This window comes from Nematolebias whitei, chromosome 15, assembly GCF_014905685.2.
Source record: "Nematolebias whitei isolate Nwh7 chromosome 15, NemWhi1, whole genome shotgun sequence".
NCBI lineage: Eukaryota > Metazoa > Chordata > Actinopteri > Cyprinodontiformes > Rivulidae > Nematolebias > Nematolebias whitei.
Window position 1 is genome coordinate 10,241,658 of NC_056512.1, and position 3,018 is coordinate 10,244,675.

Here is a 3,018-nt window from a genome sequence, read left to right on the forward strand (position 1 = left end):
CCTCAATTTGCTTTCCTGATTCCCTCCTACAAGATGAAGACCGTTCATTCTTTCCTGATATGGAGGACATGTTCTGTTCTGCTGATTACAAGTCAAGCTGTACTGGGGATTCTGGGGCAGTACAGGACATTCAAGAAAACCTTAGTCAGAGTCACATGAGGGCACAAGAGCGTATAGAAGCATTACAAGCTAGAGGTGCTGGAGAGGGATATGATATGGTTAGTCATCACAGTGATCAAGGTTATGGAGAGTACTGCCGCAGCCTTCCAGAAACAGGAAATGCTAACCTCCATTTAGATCTTGACCCATTGAAGTCTCATGAACTTCCTTCTACTGTGAATACTGACCAGCTTGGCCTTATCCAGTCCCATACTCCAACTATGGGACTGGGTTCAGCAGCTCAAGGGAATGGCTCAGCTAACAAGATGATGGGAGCTGTAGCTGGAAGTTCCAACACCAGTAGTCTGACTTCACCTATCTTCTGTTCCTCACGACCGAAGAAATTATTGAAGACCAGCTCATTTCACCTGCTTAAACAGCGACGTGAGCCACAACCTCAAACAAAGAAAAATTATGCACAAGAGTATGAATTTGAGGACGATGAAGATAAGGCTGATGCTCCAGCAGATATTCGCCTCAATAGCCGACGCCTTCCAGACTTGTTGCCTGACCTGGTGTCTAGTTGTAGGAAGGCAGGTGGCACCTCTGGAATATGTGGAGTCAGTCCAGTAATTGGTGACATGGACTTCTGCCACCCATCCAGCTACACTTCCTTTGAGCATCAATCTCAAATCCTCCCCCACGATGGTCCTAAGAAAAGAGGCAGGAAACCAACTAAACCAAAGCGTGAAGGTCCCCCTCGGCCACGAGGTAGACCACGCATACGTCCTCTTCCTGAACCTTCATACTGCAGAGGGTTGATGGGATCAGTGGCTGGAGAAACAAAAAGAGGACGTGGGCGGGGTAGAGGACGTGGAAGACGGGAAGAAGGCCTGGTGGAGACTCATAGAGACATAAACAAAGCACAAAATCTTCAATATCTGCAGCATCAACAGCAACAATACAGTCATCCGCAGCATTTACAGCAACAACTACAGCAATGCTACAGCCATCAGACAGACCTCCATCAAGCTCCACACCAGCAGCCACAACTTCACCTGCATCATCATCAGCAGCAGGTTTACTGTTCCCACCACCAGCCACAGCACCAACCGCACCACCAAACATCCCAGCAAACCCAACAGGATCCTGTCAGACCTATCAAGGTAATGAAGTAAGGAATAAGATCAATACATCACAAGATTTATTGTCTTTTTGAAAACGGTTGCACAAAAACCCCCACACACATACAAACTTTGTCTTTTGACTTTGTTTGATTTTTTTTTTTTTTTTACATTTTAAATTGTGTAGCAACAGTTTAATCAAAATGTCAGACACTAGGACTTGCCATCACTTTAGTGTGCACTGCTTTTCCCGTCATGTTCAAGAGTGCAGCCAAGCAGCTTTGTTCTACAAGAGGGAAAGTCTCTGTCACTGCACAATTGTTTTACAAATAAAACAAACTTAATGTCAAGTTCACATAGTAATTTGTTAACTTTTAAGCTGTGAAAATAAATTTAGAATTTCAATTTTTCCCCTTTTGAGTTGAGAAAAAAAAAGTCATTCAAACTTTGAGGTGAAAAAACATCTGCAAGTCCCACTCACTAGTAATGATGTCAATCTTATTCAGTCACAACAAGGAAAAAATTGAGTTAGATTCTAAATTAAGAGGATTTTCTATAAAATACTCTAAGCTAGTTGCAGGGTAGCTGGTGACTATCTCAGCAGTCACTGGGTGAGAGGGAGGATACAAGCTGGAAAGGTTGACACATAAATGACCAACATAAACTGTACCAATATTTTTACACCCTGTGTCTACAAAGCTGTCATGCCATATTTAATGTTAACAACATGTAATGATCTTCAAACAATTTGATTCCCACATTTATTTAAACAAATGCTCACTGCCCTATGTGAAGAAACTAAAGAAGTTTTAAGTTGTGCTATTTTTTTTAACATAGTGAAGGTGAAGTAGTCACATCTGATGTAGCCCCATCAATCTTCAATTCACACTTCTAGGAGAGTTTTTCAAATGGCCCGGGTGATGCCGGGGACATGGAATCTGAATGGGCCTTGATCAATGTAGATACTGCATTTAGGGGCTCTGGCCTGAAGGTCATTAGTGCATGTTATGGCAGCAACCAATGGAAGTACTAGTGGATAGATGAAGCTTTTTTCCTTGGGTACTCATGTCCCAGGAGAAATTTGATAGTCAGCCTGTCTCCGAGGCCATTGGGAGTCAGATTAGATAAGCTTAATTTTTGTTTTCCTTCAGGCAGACAGATTTTTTTCTTCAGCCTTGAGTCCATCTGCGCGTTCTGGTTCCGAAAAAGCCTAATTGTGGAATTTCATTTCACTGATCCATGCTATGAGTCTCCTTCAAGGTCGAACCCACCACGCTGACGAGTCCCAGAAGCCGCAGGTGGTCTGCGATTCTCAATCGCCTCCACCTTATGGTTAAGCTCATAGAACCAGACGATTTAAAGTTCCCACAGCATGGACCAGACCTTCACACTGACTCTGAAGCTTTTCCATGGCCAAAACTGCTCCCGCTGTCTTTTTCAAAAGTCGATGAAATAGAGCCCCGCCGATGCCAAAAAGCAGAGTCCCTGCTATCATAAGTCCAAATATGTAAACGTCTTCAACATCTTCTTGAGACAGTACTGTGTAGTGAACTCAGCCTCCGACCAAAACCTGCCTCTGAGGGCCTTCATGGGACAGGAACTGTTATTTCATTGATTTGAATCCAGAAATACAAATTAGCTCATCCAGAGACTGTCTAATTGTATCCTGAAGTAATCAATTGAAAGAACACTCTTCTTTTATATTATCATTACTATTTTACAATATCTTGATAAATCAAAAGTGTGTTTAGTTCATACCATTTCTAAATGTTGAAGTGAACCACTCATTTTAAAT